The sequence below is a fragment of the Pinus tabuliformis genome, chromosome Q (assembly GCF_031772625.1).
Source record: "Pinus tabuliformis cultivar Carrire ecotype Pingquan chromosome Q, CPIR1, whole genome shotgun sequence".
Lineage (NCBI taxonomy): Eukaryota > Viridiplantae > Streptophyta > Pinopsida > Pinales > Pinaceae > Pinus > Pinus tabuliformis.
The window spans coordinates 1,189,584,472-1,189,602,971 of NC_142296.1; positions in this window are offsets into that span (position 1 = coordinate 1,189,584,472).

An 18,500-nucleotide genomic window follows, 5' to 3' on the forward strand; every position below is an offset into this window, starting at 1 on the left:
TATTAGTAATTGTAGTATTTAACATTGTGGTTGCATTTTTTTGGTACAATATTAGTAATTGTAGTATTTAACATTGTGGTTGCATTTTTTTGGTACAACATTAATTTCATCTTATGTTTCATATTGTCATTTTTTTTTTATCTTTATTATCTATATTGATAATGTGGAAGGGTAAATAACTATGATAAAGCATGAGAAGTGTTGTCTTCCTCTAAAACATCGACAAAGTTAGAAAGAAGATCAATCCTCCTCTTCCTCACTTAAATTACAAAAGTGTTACAAAGGGCTTATGTTCCACCTTTTCCTCAAATAACAAAAGTGTGAGAAAGGGATAAATATATGAACCCTAGGTTGGCATTTAAAGTGTTTACAATATTCAATATTCATTGTTGCATATCTCTATCCCAAAAGTGACATTCCCTTACACTTCATAGAATAAACATTTCGATGTTCACTTTGGCTCTCTTAGGGATTTCTTTTCGAAGGTCAATCTTAACAACTTTAATTAAATTATATTGTTCATTAAACATGATTTAAGTGCTAAAAATTATAAAAATAAATAATAGAATTGAAGTACATAAATACTAACAAAACAAAAGTTACAGTATTCAAAGACATGAAGAAAAAATAAAAGCTAAAAATGACATAAAATAGCCAATTGTCTAGTATAAAACATGAATTTATAATCTTAATACATAATTTTTGCAACCAACACTAACATAGAACTGAAAGATAAGAAGAAATGCTACGGGTTCTCAGTCCTCCCATTATGAGTGCCCTGCTCAAGGATTCTAGTAGAATACATGTTTAAATGAGCAACATTACAATGTGAAGCATAACTATCTTCTCTTGCTACAAATCTATCATATTAATAGTGCTACAAGTCGCAGTAGGCTACAACTCAAACTATTAAAAATGAAAGATAAATTCTAAAATAGAAATACACTATGATCATATTCCTCTCAACCTACATAAAGGAAGTGTGCCTTTTTCTTTTCCATTAAGTCCCTTAGGCTATCCTACTTCCCTTCCAAGGCCCTAACATAGGCTAAACTAGAAGTCTCATAGTTGTGGCTCTGGAAACTTCAGCGGCCAAAATGGATTCTCTATACACTTATTTACAAATGTACATTTATTTTTCTCCAAATTTGCAATAATCTATAGTGACTCCTCCTATATAGCATCCTTGTAGTTCCACATGGAGTCTTATAGACCATAGTAGGTCTATTGGATCTTTACCATGACAGTGAATTAGTTCCTAAGAAATTTGAATTTAAGGTATATGATGTAGACTATGTCCACATGAAATATCACTTTGTGATCCACCTAGATCACAACCCAATTAATCACATGGTTAGGATTAACTACATACTTATTTAATAAAGGAACATGAAACACATTATGAATTATAATGAATGAAATAATTCAAACATGTATGCAATTGGGTCTATTGTATCTAGAACTTCAAATGTACCATAATACCTTGTTGACAATTTTGGGTATCTTCCCAAGGTTCAATGATCTCATTTTAGCCCTCACTTTTAGAAACATGTCCTCATCCACTCTAAATTTCCTATATATTATACCTTTATAACCATAGATTTTATTCATATATTGTGTAGCCTTTTTTCCTATCTACTCGTCATATTCCCTTAGTAATTCTCACAAAATAATGGCTCATTCTACTAGTTTGTCTCAGTTCACTAGCATGTTACATTGTCGTCCATATAGGGATTCAAATGAGATCATCTCCAACGGTGCTTGATACCCATTGTTGATCTGAAATGCAAACTTGAAGGTGATGGTAAAATTTGCAAGTAAAATTTAAGTCTTTTAGGCAATGGATCACTTCGTAAAAACACTTAAAATTATGGTTTTAAAATATTATTTAATAGCATAAGGAAAGAGACAAATATACCATATTAAAAACACATAATAGAAAAAATGATAAAGGAGTTCACCCCTCTCCTGGGCTACATGTCCTGGTCCAACCTTCAATGTTGGGCCTCTTTCATTGAGTGCTAAAATTTGTGCTTAGATAGATTCACAATGCTTAGAATGTAAAAATTATATCTCCAATGGCTACAAAATAGTTAAAAAACCCTAGTTGGGCTCTTGTTGGGCTCAACTTGGCCAAAACCTGAAAAAGTTGTGCTCTCTAGAAGTTTTTCTGTTGACTGCTCTACAAACTGCACTCTATCGCTAACCATCCCACTAATTGCGCCTTTTCCAGAACCGTCAAGCGAAAATTTCACCTGGTGACAGAGAGATTCATTTCGTTTTGGGTGAAATTCGTTGCCTCCTTTAAATGCACAATGACACCCTATTAGCAGAAATTCAGGCCACATGGGCCATGCGGCTAAGGGCCAGGGCCAACGACCCACCCTCACTGGCTTAACCCCTTAGGGTTCGAGGTCATGGTAATTTGGTTCCCCACATGGTTGAGGGCTAGGCCAACAACCTGCCCTAACAGTCAGAGCTCTCATTAAACCTTGGTGCATGGTCATAGAAGGTGGCATGCGACCCTTAGACTAGCCCACTAACCTTAGCACCTTCCGCCTTAGCACTGATTCTTCGCTGAGGGTCACGTGAATGCCATAGTGCCCATGGCCTAGTGCTTCTGCCCAACACTCTCTTCCAACCCCTCCGCCTTTGCCCTATGGTCCTGTGGAACTGCATATAACCCGGGGTTGGTCCCCAAAGTTCCACCCTGCCTTCCAAGCACCCATCCCAAACTCTGCCTTTGGTTGTATGCATGTTTCAAGACTGTGGGATGGGCTTAATTGATAGCCCCCTCGACAGTTAGTGCTCCAGTTCGGTGGTTACATATACGTGGGTTTCAGAACCTTGGGCCATGGATAAGCCAAAGACTTCGGCTCTTGTCTGCCTATGGCCCCATCGGCGGTAAGGTGACTGGGGGGAAGGGCTCAGCCTTGACCCCTTCCCCCAACTCTAAAATTCAAATAAAAATTCACCGTTATGTATTAATAAGTAAAACTTGTGGTCTGGCAGTAAGATCGTGTGTTGTGAGCCTTGAGGTCTTAGGTTCGAATCCAGTGGGTGGCAGTTCGGTCCTTGCCAAATTTTGTTGACCCTAGGGTGCGACATGGCAGCCCATGACTAGGCAATGTTGCATCCCAACATTGGTCCATTTCAAAACTCCATCCACCAATCAAATGCGCCCAAAATGAACCAATCACACGAGGCCACTTAACAACCTGCCATTGGCCCACGAGGTATACTCGGCTTACCCATTCACCCTACCTAATCAATATATGGACTGCCCAGTCAATAGTATTGCATCCAACCTGCAAATGTTTTACCTTTTTTGGCAAAGGATCAGAACACGATACACGATATCAATTTTGAGCGATTCCAGTTGCGTTGGATTTAGGTCGGCGAGCTCTACGCTTTGGCACTAGTTTCAAGAACTTTTGAACACTTTGAATTTTAAGCACTATATTGATCCACTAGATCACTCCTCCCAACCAGAAGCTTTTGGACCTCCAAAATGCTATTTTCAGCCAACAAACAGATGAGGGTACAATTGCCTCACACTTCCAATCTCAATCCATTTCGCTTTGCCTTGTTTTGTATCTTTGATTCCAATACGAAGGTGCTTCTTGTTCCTTCTTCTTGAAGTTCTTGTTTTTCTATGAAGGATAGATGTTGCTGCAATTCTTCAAGATATTTAGGAGGGAAAAATTCTATTGAGAAAACCTGAACATTCTCTCCTGGGTATACAATCATAGGAGGTTTATCCAATTTCAATTTCCTTTCACCTTGAAGGTTTTCTTTTTTGATGCAAAGCCTTACTTCATCTCCAACCTGAAAACTGTGGTCAAAACAATGCTTATCATATCTAGCCTTGTATTTGGCTCGACTCTTCACCAAATGTGATCGTCATTGCAATGCACCATCCTTCTTCAAAGCCAAAACATTAGGAGATCCACAAGAAGATGTATTAGAACTAATTTTCCATTTGTCAAGTAGCTTCTTGATCCTTGCATTCTCTAACACCGGTATCTTATTCGAACCAATGTTCAAAAGTGATGAATCCTACTGCAATTGAACTTCATGTTGTTATCCTCTTTTAGGAGGCAACATGTCAGATTCTTGAAATATATTATCACGTGTATTAACTAAATCATTTTTTAATCTTGCATCACATTCTTGGAAGGCTTCAAATTCATCAACATATTTATGTTTAATCATCAAAAATGCAAATTTCTTACTAGCATTAACAAACCTCTTCATTTTTCCAGCATTCACAAGAGACAAATTCAACTTCTTGTGATGGTCTCTAACAATATACTCAATCCCATTTTTAAACAAATGATACTTTTTCTCATGGTGATGAAAGATGGATTTCCTATCATATAAGTATGGACTTGCCAAAAAATTCAGCATATGTCAAGTGGTACCACATCAAGTTCTAACTCATCAATAAAATTTGTCGTGATGGCGAATTTAAGTATACATTTTCTTGTCACTTGCAATTTAGCATTGTCACATACCCAACCCAAAGAATAAGCTTTAGGATGTCGAATGGTTTCCAAATTTAGCTTCTTGACAATATCTTTTGAAATAAAGTTTGCTTGTGGTCCCCTATAAAACAAAGTACCTACTTTGTTATGTTTTGTGACGACTCTAATGTGGAAAATCTCTATCCTTTCTCTTTCATTTTGAGTTTCAATGGGCTTGCTAGAAGAACTAGTACTTGCAATAGAATCCTTACCTTTCAATCCCATGGCTATGATTTTTGTTTCATCTCCGCAATCAGATCCTAGATCATTTTGTGTAGTTGCAACAATCTTTTCTTTCTCCTTGTTATTAAAATTTTTGTGTCTCATCTCAGGATGAAGTTAGAAACAATGGTCTTCATCATGGCCTTCTTTTGAACAATTTTTACATGTGATTTTGTCTCCCTCTTTCTTGATTGAAGAATTATTTTTATCCTTGCCTTTGAACTTCCCTTTTCCTTTTTCTCTAGACTTAACTGACTTCTAACTAGTTTCTTCAGAAACATTTTTCCCTCTTACTTATAAATTATTTTCTTGTACAACAACTCCATCTAGTTTTGTAGGGTTAAACATGCGTGTGTGTCTGAAATAAATATGTAAACCTCCAATGTATTTGAGTAGAGTATATTGAGAAGATAAGTCTATACCCAAAAGCAAAGCTCTTTTATGAAATTCTTAAGTATAGCTTTGCACATTTTGACCCTTAGCTTGCCTAAAGTTTTTCCAATCCATTATAGGTTTTTGCATGTATGTTAATGGATAAAATTGTATTCTTATTGAAACAATAAAATCATTACAAGAGGATAAAACCTTACCATGTTTCTTCATGTCCTCTTGAGTTTTGGCCTCCCACAAAATAAGTGCTGCACTTTCCAACCTAAGAGAAGCAAGTTGAATTTTGGTTTCATCTTCCTTGATTATTTTTATCCTTCAATACACTTAAATATGATCAATCCAACTATCTAATTTCTCAGCATTTACCTTTCCATCATACATAGGCAATTCAAACTTTATGTCAAGCTTTAACAAAGGAGTTTTAGCATGTCCCTTTAGAGAATTTGAGGGTGTTTGTGAAAGGGTAGTAGTAGACGAATATGACGATGAAGATAAGGATGAAGATGGAGGTGATGGTGATGGATTTTCACCATTACCTCCATCCCCTTTTGGAGGTTTGTCTCTGTTTTCTCCATCTCCTTTTGGAGGTTTTAAGCTCTCTCCTTGCAACCTTGAGTTCCTCTCCTCATAATGATCTTTCACCATTTTAGACATTTCAAAGAAAGTTTTTCTAATATTTCTCTCATCTTCAGACATCCCTTCATGACCTTCTTCATGTGCCATGCTTATTGAAGCTTAAGATATGTGTGTTCTCCTTGAAATAATTTGAATCCTTGGCTCCACAAGTTCTCCTTCTCCTCTTTTGAGCTTCAACTTTGTAAGCATAAGAAATCAAACCTTAAAAATAACCTTGAGCTCTGATACAAAATTGATCTGAAGTGCAATCTTGAACGTGATGGGAAAATTTGCAAGTAAAATTTTAAGTTTTTAGGCAATGGATCATTCTGAAAAAACACTTAAAATTCTCATTTTAAAAACTCAGTTAACAACATAAGAATAGAGACAAATATACCATATTAGAAACACATAACAACAAAAATGACAAAGGAGTTCACCCCTCTCTTGGGCTACATCTCCTAGTCCAACTTCCAATGTTGGGCCTCTTTCATTGAGTGCTAAAATTTGTGTTTAAATGGATTTATAGTGCTTATAATGTAAAAATTATGTCTCAAATAGCTCCAGAACATTAAAAATCCCCCAGTTCGACTCTTGTTGGGTTCAATTTGGCCAAAAACTGAAGAAGTTATTCTCTCTAGAAGTTTCTCTGCTAACTTCTCTACAAACAACACTCTGCTTCTAACAATCCTACCATTTTAGCCTTTTCCGGAACCGCCAAGCGAAAATTTCGTCTGATCCCGACGATATTCACGCCATTTTTGGTGCAATTTGTTGCCTCCTTTAAATGCACAATGACCCCTATGAGCAGAAATTTAGGCAACATGAGCCATGTGGTCGAGGGCTATGGCCCACCCCCCATCGACTTAGCCCTTTAAGGTTTAGGTTCATGGTCATTTGGTGCCCCATGGGGCTAAGGTCTGGGCCAAACGTCCCACCCTAACCGTCATATACACCATTAAGCCTTGGTGTGTGATCATATAAGGTGGCATTTCACCCTGGGGCTACCCCCCTCACCTTAACACTTTCCGCCTTATTGTCAATTCTTCTCTGAGGGTCATGTGAACACGAGAGTGACCGTGGCGTGGTGCTTTCACCTAGTGTTGTATGCTGACCCCCTCTGCCTTTGACCTATGGTCCTGTGGAACTTCATATAACCCAGGGTTGGTCCCCAAAGTTCCACTCCACCTGCCAAGCACCCATCCCAAACTCCGCCTTTGGTTCATGGAAAATTTGAAGAACCCCTCCTAAATTTATATGTATAACAAATGGGAAATCCCCATGGTATATGGGGAAAATGGAAGGAAATTTTATCAATAATATAATATGTATAAATAATTTTTTTGGCGAATCTCTCACCATATTATATTATCTTGTAAAATCATGGTGAATATTTTACTAAATTATAAAATCTTATAAGATCTTAGCGAATCTTTCACTGAATAATAAAAAATTGTAAATTCCTGGTGAATCTTAACATTGTGAACTCTTAGAGAATGTTTTGATAAAGTATAAAACCATATATGACAAGAGCCACATGGTGGCAATACCACTTCTTTTGTTTTTTTTTTTTCACATTGCCACCACATGACACTTTTTCATAAAATTTTGAATTTATAAAAAAATTATTGGCCATAATTTTGAATTAATAATTGTTATTATATGTTTCTTAAGTTTTAAAAACTCACATTATTTATTCAAAACTAAAAATAGGAGGAAAACTTTGATTCTATTGATTATGAATGCAAAAAAGGAAAAAAGGAAGCTAATGTCATGTTTCATGTAATATAATGTAATAGAATTGAACACACAACCACGTAATAATGCTACATTTTCTTGAATGTAATATTAATAAAGACACCTTTATTCAAATTAGACAAATATATATCCTCGGAGGAGAAGATAAGTAATGCCCATGTTGCTCGCAGGTCATTCTGTCTTTGCACCTCTAAAATAAACAATATTTGTTTTACAATTTTATCCTATATTCAAATAAGACAAATTTATCTTGTTGGAGAAGAAAAGTAACATCCATCTTGTTGAAAGCCATTTTGTCTCTACAACTCTAAGATAAACAAAATATGTTACCCGTTTTATCCTTAGCATAAATAAATTGATCTAAATGCACCAAATATTAATAAAATATGAAACAAGAGAAATAAATTTTCATGAAGTGAACTAGAACTGTTTCGAATTTCTTGCACATTCATGGAGTTCTAAGTTTATAACATCAATTATTTTGTCTTTATAGCTCTTGGTGTAATGAATTCAACCTTAGTGTTAAAACGCCCTATACTTTTAAAGTGAAAATTTATTCATTGATGTAAATAGGGAAGTGTATGAATTTATACATTAACTGTCACACAAGTTTAAGCAAAGGCTTCCTATGATCATGGAAGAAACTCAAACTACTTAAAGGAGGACACTAGCCATCAAACAAAAAAAATGTGATCACCTGTAAACATGGATCCTAATCTCACTCCATATTCTACACTCACTATAAATAATTCGATGAGAGAAATTTTCCATGGAGAATGATGCAATTCAAGAAAGGAATGCAAAATCAATTACCTGTTCGGCCAATTTGGAATTTGAAAGGTTGAGAGTGGGGATTTGAACACCCCATGAAAACTCAACTTATTAGCATTCAAAGGGTCCCATGATTTCACAATGCACATATTCATTGCCATAAATTTCCCGTCGATGGTCAAAATGAGGAACTTCATTGTTGTTCTTTCGAAGTTGATATGAAAGTGAAGCAATTATATGTTCAAGGCTGAAGTTTACCATCAATGTATATAAAATGTTTCAAATGAGTTCGTTCAAATCATGATAGAATTAAATCAAAATAACAAGGGGAATAAACTATCTCAAACTCCAATAGCTCATTACTATTCTAAATAAATATTGAATGCTAAGAGGGAGGAAGAAAACATTGTCCCAAACCCTAATTTCTATGTCTAACTTGGGCATTTTTTCCTTATAATTCCTCATTTATTTTTCTCAGGATATTTAAGGTTGCTGGGAAATTTAAGATTGCAGATAAAGTATTATGACACTCATTAAACTCAGCCTTGCCCCAACCTAAGACTAATTCCATGTATGATATTTACATATCAATGAACAACATCCTATCTATTACACTTCCTAGAGTACCAGTAATTTAAGTCAACATAAAGGGAAAAAATTTAACCTCCGTGTTGAGGTTGACAAAGGGACCAATATGCTATAGTTCACTTAAATGTTCAACAGAATTAAAAGCATGTCAGCATGGAACAAGATAGTTGGGTTTAATGTGTTCAAAAGAAATATAAAAAAAAATTTAGACATGTAGACAGGGTAACCTTGAACCATAAAAGAAATGAGAAATAAGTAGTCTAGAATAGTTACAAAACAATGGGAAAACAACAAAATTAAAATCACTTTATCCATTTGAGGACCATAACTGGACAAAAATCTTGTCATTCATTAAGAAAAAGAATAACTATTACAAGGAAGAAAGCTATAAAAACCATGTCCACCTCTAAATCCCAATGCAAGGTGATCCCTCTAATGGCCCCACACTTTTTTTCATTGATATTTTATGAGCCTAGTATCAGGACTATTAATTTTCCTAAAGGATCAAGGCAAATAGATGAAGAGGATGTCGATATGTTTTCTACCGTCAATGCAGTAGCTAACAGACCGGATGGGAAATCCCAAGCAACAATATAATGAGGGAAATTATGTTCACTGCCAAAGGAAATGGAGAGATAAGTTAGAAAAATACACCCCTTATGTTAGCCCCGGGAAAAATGGCTCTGAATCTGGAGCTACTAGGAAATGGCCTATGACAATGAAAGGTTACAAACAAACAAAAAATCTCAGTCCTAGGGAACATAGGAAAGGGAAATTTGAATATAATGATTCTAACAGATCATATTGTTGTGGAACAGATAGAACAATTCCGTATTCAATTGGCATGTCCATGGACGATACATAGATCACATGGCTTGACAATGGATAAATTGGCTTTTGACTCAAAAGGAGTCAAGAAAAATTGACTTTTCTATAAGGAGCATGCACCAATAGTTTTTGTGGGAGGCTTACTATAAATAATTCATGCATCGTTTGAAGTCGCCTTCACCTTAGACTTGGATGCATTGTCATAATTTTTTGTTGCTGTAACAGAGATTCATTATGGTGATTCATTAATTGTCTTGTGAGTCGAAAAAGTACCTCAAAAACTTCTACTTCTCGATCTGAGATTGAGGTGGAAACATGCATACAGTTTAGCAATGAAAATCAATTAGAACTAACATAACTTGAGGGAAGAAGAGATAAAAAGATGCATTTTGCTCCTAAAGCCCATGGCAGCTTCTTTAGACAACTTACTTTTGTTATTTTCGATGACTGATTCTTCGTTACAATTTTTTTCTGCAATAAATTCCAAAAAGGTTGTTAGATTCAAAAAATCATCCTCTCTTGGACCAAAAAGTAAGGATCCTCAAATGGAACAGTTACAAAAAATACCACTGAGCACATCAAGATGTGAAAGCGACAGAGGAGTTCAGCAATCGTGATGTCCAAAACATAAAAATTCTCTGACAGGCTAAAAGAGTTACAATAATATATTTAATATTCATCCATAACACTCACATCACTAGAAAACACGTAAAGGAAAATCGTATAAAAATAAATTAGCACCAGTGATAGAATCCCAACTGATGGTCCACTATAATCTGAATTATGTAGCTTTATAGTTGTTACAAGTACTATATAACATAATTGAATTAAATAAATGTTATCCTAAATATTAGACGATGATGCTAATACGTTTCTTCAATGAGCTTCGGAAAAAAATATGAAGGTGAATTGTGCGCTATGTTTCCTGTTATACACGTGTTATAACCTGCAACATAAGAAAATTCCAATTAGTTCTTGCCAATGCAAATGATAGATATAATTATTTACAAATGCGATGAAGCTCGGCTTAAAGATGAAAGATTTGAATGACCCAATGTAAGTGAAGTGCTTTTCTTTTTTAGCTTTACAAATTGGAACGTTCCCTGGATAATTGTCTGAGAATCGAACTTCGAGTAGGAAGCACCTTTACCAAGTTAAAATCAAAGAGCCTTTACCAAGTTAAAATGAAAGATCTTTATGTAACTGAAGTGTTTTTTTGTTTTTTAGCTTACAAATTGGAACATTCCCAATTGTCAGGGAATCAAACCTCGACTAGCAAGTTCCCTTACCAAGTGATGATTTTACCAGGCTAGAAAGGCAAGGTTCTAACAGTTGCTAAGGTAATGGGGTTCTGAAGGATTTTAACCTCGCTAGGGTATGTTCCTGAAAGATTAGAAAAAACTAGAGTTGCATTTGGTTTTAGAAGTAAAAATAGGGAGACCTAAAATATGACATGTTGCAAGAAAAAATATGAAGGAATGGAGTCAAAATATACTCTTATATTTGATTGGACAGATCAAGATGACCTTTGCTAGTTTTGGGGGATGGGTGATGGAAAAACCAATATCTTAAGGACGGCGAATGCAAACACATTGAGTAAAAGAGAAATAAAATCCTAGAAGGCATAATACTAGACACTAAACCATATACCACAAACAAATCCACGATATATTGTTCTTTGGAACATTGTAGATGAACCAAAACTTGCAAACTTAATGGCTGAAATTTGTTGTCATTTGGAACATTGAAGATGAACCCTTGGTATCTGTAATTTATGTACTTGGTCGGTACTCTCAAGGCGCCAAAAGTTGATAGATTGAGAATGAAGTTCAAATACATGATCACACACACTATCTATAGATATTCTAATGAGTGAAAATCTAGAAGGATTTCCTTCGATTTCCCCAAACAACACCAACACATTTCCCGTAGTTTGCAGCCACAATCGAGGAACATGGTACCTAAAACCATGAAAGATTTTGATGTTCAAATAATCTCAATTTCCTCCCACTAGATTCAACCATTGTTAAGAGCTCATAGAATCCACCCTTAATGTGACAAATTTGGAAGAGTTCATTATTTATAAAATATAGCATCTATTAAAAAATTCTTGCAAAAAATTACAGATCGCTCACCAACGATGAGTTGATTGGCCATAGTTTGCCACAATTTTGTGAGGTTGGTAAGTTCCTTCATAAGAACATCCATATGAGCATACACCTTCCACAATATATGAAGGCCAGTATCGTTACCCAAGCTTGGCCTTTTCCCATGGTGCTTAAATCCAATCCTAATGGATATTCTCTAGCTGGTGCATCAAACACGACCTGTAGAACAAATAAATTTAGACTTTGTACAAATACGCTTCGATAAAATCTTTATCTTACTCATTTTTTCCATTCTAGTATAACCAAAAATATGTTGCTAATACCAAATATAGTTCCCATACTTGATGACAATTACCGTATACCACGTTAGAGGATATTTCTAAGGAATCACTACTCCTTTCATCCACTCATCAGTCTTATCTCCACTGGTGTCGAGATTCATTGCTTCACCTCTCAATCCAATCTGCATGCATAAAGTCTAAGGAATAAAATAGCCTATATCAGACATGACGAAAGCAAAGATGAGATTATTTTTTGGAGAATTTATGATAGATATTTAGATTCAGTACATTAATTATCTATTATTTTACAGTTCTAAAGTCTAGTATGTGATCCCCAAGGCCATTGAAATATTTTTCGTTTGTTTAGACATCAATAATGTAGGACCCAATTGCTACAGAATCTCAATGAGAGAACAAGAAAACACCTTGACCTTGTTCATTATTTAAAAAATAAGTAACTTGCAATCATATATTGTTGTAACATTGTTCAGTTAGTACTATTACCAAATTATTATGACCCTAAATATTACAGCAAAATTTCACCTTTGACGATTGATCTTTGCTATCTATATAATTCTCCTAAAATGCCATTTCAAAATGTGTAAACACAGAAAAAAAACTCATATCGGTAGGAGAAACATAAACATAATTTTGGAAATGAAAGATCATAGTACTAGAAACAAAAACTGATGAAGGGAATGACATGATGTTGTTAGAAAGCAAATTCTCATTAAAATAATATTTTCTCAGTTTTCCAAGTAATTGTTCATTTTGTCTTGAATCATTGTATTTTTATCCATGTATTTCTACAATAACAATATGCTTGTATTTCAATTCGCAAAAATACCATCTAAAATATAAAAAAATAAAAACAAAAGGAAAGCTTCAAGTTAAAACTAACCTAACATGATATGACCACCTTTGCGAGGACAAACCTTGTGTTCCATCCTTGAAACCACTCAAAGTTATTGGACCCAAAAATCCTACATTTTCCATCTAAAAATGGGGCCCAATATTCTTTACCACAAACAAAGAAACTCTTTGAGTAACTTTAGAGGAAAAGTGTAATAGTAATGAGTATACACCATCCATTTTTTGGTTGCTCTATTAAAAAACCAACATTTAAAACATAACTATGAAATGATTCAACTTTAATCTACAACTTATAGGCATAGGTATATGTTAGGTGTTTGAAATATACCTAAAATAAAAATAAAAGTAATGAAATAGAAGCAACAACTCAAAAGGTTTTGAAGCCAACCTATAGACCAACAGTGATACTCAAGAGAGAAATTTTGTTTGTTCCAACATTTAACTTAACACCAGATGAAAACCTCACTTTCGGGTCCTCCCTCCTTCCATAATCATCCACGAAAAATTTAAATCCAATTTGCAGAACCCTGGAATAATTATAACTCTAAGTTCTCTAAACTCTTGATTTAATCTAGGAAAAAGCATCACTATCATAGACTAGAATTTCCCATTATTTTATGGTATGAAACTCGGCACAACAACATGTTGAAAACTATATAATTATAGCTAAAGTTTAATTCTAAAGGAGAAAATACCTGCAATATCACCATTTATGAAGACATGTAATGCAGCGCCTGCTGACTGTATAGTAAGGACTGGGAGACCACCATTCTTTATTAAGAGTTCATCTTCATCAACTTCCACACTACTCAAGACATGATTTAATTAATGTCTAGGAATGCATGAAGCCATGAATGCATGACTATGAATTAAAAATCTACATTTAAATCAAAGCCGAATGAACTAAGCATCATCAAATACCCTTCCTGTCAATTTTATATAGGTAGAATGTTGAAAACCACAACATCGATATAGTTGAAATGAGGATAAATAACATATATTTAAGACAAACTATAAAATAGTTTAATTACATGGGAATGCAACAAAAAAATTACGAATCCAATGATTCATGTTAGTACTCCTCTTCTCCCAATTATGAGGTCTAAATATCTTTTTATTTTGAGTTTCACACACATTTAATGCATGGGCCAATACAAGTATGATAAATGAGCAAGGGATACTTCAATATAGGAAAGGAGAAATATGTAAAACATCAGATACAGATATAAATCTTAACAAAGAAGGTAACAACCCATGAATAATCAAAAGTAGCAATACTAACATACAATTTGAAAGTTCAAATTAAAAAAGATACACAATTCAAATCTAAGCATGCTCTTTCAAAGGACAATCCACTAAAAGTTTCAACCCTGACCACAATAATTGGCATCAATCAAGGAAAAACTTCAAAGAGAAACAAGATAAGGAAACTATGGTGTCTCACCTTGTTATGTACCACAAGTAGTGAATATTATCTCTTGTAATGTTTATCTACTCTAGCTTGTTAAATTTTCTGATTGTTCTATGTTGTATTAGTTACTTTAGCCCAAATTACTTCTTTATTAACAATGCATCCAATTATTAGTAGTATAACCAATAAAAAATGTAACTGAAAAAATAAATAAAGTATGCAGTGATAAAGAAGACAGTAGCACAAACATAAGAGACAACAGATTGGTCTAAGACCAAGGAAAAACCCCACAAGGGGAAAACCATTTCAAATCTTCTTTTTTAATAGATTGTCATAAAAATATTTTAACGGAGAGTACAATGAGCCCAATACATATGTTTGCAGCATATACTAACAAAGCATATCTACAGATCTACATAATAGTAGAGAGAAACCCAGATCCGATAGACCACAAAAGCTAAGATGTCAAACCCTAGATCTCGACCAGGGATGCTTTCATCAAAACTATCTCTGTGTGTCCAAAACACCATGGACACTCTCTTCAACACTGTGTGAGGGTGGCTATGACTGCTCTGTCGCTCTCAAGAAGGCTCTGTGCATGCGTCTGGTGTGAAAGACACTAGAAACCATTGGACACTCCCTTATTGTTGTTGTGCATGCATCTGAGATGGCCTGACCACTCTCTGGGACACTCTGTGTGAGCATCCAAGGACCAATGCAGCCTAATCTAACTCCAAACCTCTGCACGCTCTCATAAAGTAGTCTGCCAGTGACTAGGGCTCTCTGGACTCTCTCTTATCCACTCTGAGCCAATGTCCAGGGACCATATTTTTTGGTTCCATGCTAGCATCCAAAACCCAGAAAACCCTAACTCAGAGTGAACCTCTCGCTAATGATGTCAGACCCTTGTGCGAAACAAGACAAAAGAGAAGAATAGAAAAATGACTTGATCAATGTGATGAAATGAACTTGAGGTCACTTCTATTTATAGGCTTTGTTGAGGGTTCACTTGGGGTTAATATTGACCTAAGCAGTTACCCATGTGGTTAGGGTTGATCCATTCCATAATGTACGTATGAATAAAACAATTCAAAACTTAACTTCCTCTTAACCAAATTGGGTGATATTTACCTCGATTTTGGTCCTTTCGAAAAGAGGAATTTAAGGAAAGCATAATATTGGTCATTTGAACTGTCCAATGTGGAACTTGACCCTAGTTGAAAAAAATAACATAGCAAACCCACTGCAGTGATGGAATTCTCTTCAAAAAGGGCAATATTTTCATCAATAAATTCCCAAACAAACCATCCAACAAGTTCTATTTTAATTTGTGATGTTTGTACATCAACATATTACATTGTGAGAATCATGTTTTAAGTGGATTCTATAGTAACATGTGCATGTATATTTGGTAAAAGAGAGGCCAAACACACCTCATTATCCAAGGTAGAAAAGCAGTGCATTGAACTAAAAATCTTAATGTTAGACACGAACAAAAAATGTTGAATTAGAAAATAGAAAACTTTCCACATAATTGATCCAGGTGGATGTTGGTGGCCACCCACCTATCCCATTTGGACCCCCACAACTGTTTCTTTCAGTTTTTCAGTTTCCTTAATTATAGCGCAGTTTACTATTTTTAGCAGTTTTTCGGGTCCTAAACTTCCGGAGCCGTTTTGAGGCCCTAAATGACGTTTTTTGGGAAATCTATTGCCAGCGATTTTTTTAATCAAAAATCCGCATTTTTTGTTGTAGTCCTCGGAGAGATCTTTCCAACGGGCTATCATGCGCGTCAAACGAAGATAATACGACCAATTCGTGACCCCAGGAAGTTGGCTGTCCAACTCACCCCAAAACGGGGCCCACAATTTGGCGTTTCATCTTCTAGGGTTAGGTTTTGGAATGTGAAGGGTTTTCCATTGTTTCTCAATAATAAATAGGCCTTCGAGCCTCATTGTAACACAGTTCAGAACAGTTCAGAGGCATGTAGCCGCCACATCTCTTCTCAGAGATAAGCTACCATCGCCCTAGCTGGTTTATTTCCATTTCTGTTTGTAAGCATATTTCAGTATTTTACAGTAATGAAATGAAGTATTATTTCCGTTGCATATCTGTCTTTATGGTTATCTCTATGTTTTATTGCGTTCCTGTTTAAAGCCGGATCAATAATTTAACACCCACGATACCCAATCTATTTATAATTATTTAATGTAATATCGAGCATGTGACATGCTACAATATACATACATACAAGCAAGGAATCAACAAAACCATAACAGAAAGAAAATGCATATTTTTTGTTTTATTATCGATTTCTCTCTAAGATATCAGATACACACTCTTTTGTTTACTATCAACTAGACCAGTGGGTAACTTGATTAATTGTTTGGTGCATATAAGCATTTATTGTAAACTGAGTCTAGATTCTATACCTGCATTTTACTAGTTTATGTTTATTCTCAAATTAGAATAAATAGCTTGCAACAAATGTGATCAACATTAAGATAAGTTTGTGCATCAACTTTAACAAGTTGCATGAGCCTCAATACTTTGAGATAGAGAAAAAAAAGGGGCTAGAATCACAACTCTAATTACTCAAGGTTATCATATTTGTAGTTTTGAAAACCACATTTCTGCAATTAGGGAGAATGCTAACAGACGACAGAGTTATTTTATAGGGTTGACCATTAAAGATGACTCTTCCAACATTATTTGAATTATAATTTACAAGAAAGGCAACAACACAATTTCCAGCTCATATGTAATATACATTAGCATGAATAGGAAACATGTAAGTCAGTTCTATCTTGCATAGCATCCTTTAAGAAAGTAGGAGAATTTTTGTCTATTTTATGTCTACCAGAGCGTGTAGAAGAAAATCTTAATTGTAGAACTGCAATAATGAGTGTGCTTCATTAATTATGTTTTAAAGGGGATTATTTTTATATCTATAAATATTCAAAATTTCATGGCGATTTGATATTTTTTATCTTCAAAGGCTTGCACTGTAGCCAAACCTGGTGAAATTCCTTTTGTTATTTGAGGTACCCTTCAAACTTATTAATCAAAGCTTTAATTAAACCATTTCCCTGTCTCTGCCTGGGCACTTATGTAAGTTTTGGGACTTTTTTAGAATTTTAAGTTTAACTATTCAATAACGTAGTTTATTTCCATAAATTATCCATGGTCCTTTCCCTACTACAGTGTTTAAAGTGGAACACTTAGATGTTTCATGTTTTCATGGATGCTTAGTATCTCACTGCAAAAGGTTTGAGATGTAGTGAAATCGATGCAATTCCTTTTGTCACTAGACACACACGATACATGGCTTAGTTAACAAGGCTTAGTTTTACAAATTAGGCCATTTTGTAAAACTTCACCTTATTCTATCGTTGAGGTTTGTTTCTATGAACAACCCTTTATAAATTGATATAGTATGATACTATCCCCTACAGTTGTAATTATGACACTGAGAATGGTATGAAAATCCTTTTATTCATTGAAAAATGGTAATGATTATTACTTTACTATGATTGCAAATGTGATTCTTACTTGAAGGCATTGAAAAAACTTATTGTCCATCAAGCTCCTAATAATTTTAGAATTGCACTATAATGATTCTAGGTTCTATTAGCCACCATAACTTAATCCATGTTTGAACATTGTCCTAATGTTATCCTGGTTCATACAGTTCGTGACTTTTTATATGGAATTTACTCTTTAGTTCTTACAAAAATATTTTATGAAGATTCAGACTGGGAGGTTTGGTAAGTTGAACAAGAGGGTAACATTCCATGAAACACTAGATTTGTCACCTTACATGAGTGGAAAGGGAAATGGTTTGCATATATACAAGATTTATGTTGTTGTTGTGCATGTCGACATGCTAAATGCCTCCTTTTTTGGGCATTATGCCTATTATGTAAAGGACCTGCATGGATCATGGTATAGAATAGATGAGGTTATTTTTTTATTAAAAAGTCACTAGAAAACTTCATCTAATTATTAGATCACATGACTATCTCTCTTTTAGTCAATGTGTATGAAATTAGTGTTGAGAATACTAGTTTGGTTGGAAAGTCACAAAGAGGATAAAGGTCAAGTCAATGTTTAAAGCTATCATCTAACT